The sequence below is a fragment of the Geospiza fortis genome, unplaced genomic scaffold (assembly GCF_000277835.1).
Source record: "Geospiza fortis unplaced genomic scaffold, GeoFor_1.0 scaffold69, whole genome shotgun sequence".
Lineage (NCBI taxonomy): Eukaryota > Metazoa > Chordata > Aves > Passeriformes > Thraupidae > Geospiza > Geospiza fortis.
Genome location: NW_005054555.1, coordinates 366778 through 368082, shown reverse-complemented (window position 1 = coordinate 368082; position 1305 = coordinate 366778). Strand labels below are relative to the sequence as shown.

The 1305-nt window shown below is 64.1% G+C and overlaps 1 protein-coding gene across 1 annotated transcript in view; it reads right to left on the bottom strand.

Annotated features, from left to right (window-relative positions):
• The window catches only part of SGIP1 (SH3GL interacting endocytic adaptor 1), a 49190-nt gene that overhangs the window by 11952 nt on the left and 35933 nt on the right, over positions 1–1305 (bottom strand). The window lies entirely within an intron of this gene.

Genomic DNA, 1305 nt, shown 5'->3' with positions numbered 1-1305 from the left:
CTGAGGGATAACACTGCCACTGCTGTCCTCAGCTCTTCCCAGAGCTCCCAACAAGCCCCCGAGAAAGGAAATCCAAACAGGGATTTTGGCTGGGAACACCAAAACTGCCCCAAGCACCAGGAGGAAGCAGCTCCTCCATGACCCCTCCTGGGTCTAAACTGGGAGATGCCATCAGAGCAGGGACATCATAGCGGGAATTGTCAGAGTGGGGACCTTGGAAAAAGGAGGAAAGGAAGGACCCAACCCCCTGGTCACCACCTTGATCCCTGCCTTCTGCTGCTGCTCAGCCATCACTGTCACCAGGATGGGTTTGCTCCATGATCCCAAGCAGCCCGTGCCAGGCACTGCCATCCTGGGCCACTCCCCAGCCAGGCAGTGCCATCCTGGCCACTCCCAGCCAGGCAGTGCCATCCTGGGCCACTCCCCAGCCAGGCACTGCCATCCTGGGCCATCCTTTCCATCCCCAGCCAGGCAGTGCCACCCTGGCCACTCCCAGCCAGGCAGTGCCATCCTGGGCCACTCCCCAGCCAGGCACTGCCATCCTGGGCCATCCTTTCCATCCCCAGCCAGGCAGTGCCACCCTGGCCACTCCCAGCCAGGCAGTGCCATCCTGGGCCACTCCCCAGCCAGGCACTGCCATCCTGGGCCATCCTTTCCATCCCCAGCCAGGCAGTGCCACCCTGGCCACTCCCAGCCAGGCAGTGCCATCCTGGGCCACTCCCCAGCCAGGCACTGCCATCCTGGGCCATCCTTTCCATCCCCAGCCAGGCAGTGCCACCCTGGCCACTCCCAGCCAGGCAGTGCCATCCTGGGCCACTCCCCAGCCAGGCACTGCCATCCTGGGCCATCCTTTCCATCCCCAGCCAGGCAGTGCCACCCTGGCCACTCCCAGCCAGGCAGTGCCATCCTGGGCCACTCCTTTGCAAGAGAGGACACTTTGGGAATCCTACATGGAACCATCCCCCGGCTCTGCCTGCAGGCAGCACAGCAGCTCCCAGGTGCTTCCTTGGGATTTGCGGGGATCCTTCCCCGCTGCTCAATCCCTCAAACCCCTGCTCCTCCTTCTGCTGTTAAAAGGAAAATGTAGGCTCCGTGCCTGCGGGATGAAGCTGCCCCCAAAGCCTGGGGGGTTGTCCTCTCTGGGATGTGACACTGCTCGGAGAAGGTGCCATCGGCCCCAAACCGAGGTCTTCCCCTCCCCAACGCCCCTCATCCACGAGCGACCCCAAAACCTCCAGCACCTGCAGCCGAGCAGCCCAGCAGCGCAGCCTGGCACGGCTCCCGGCGGGGGCGGCCGGGGCGACC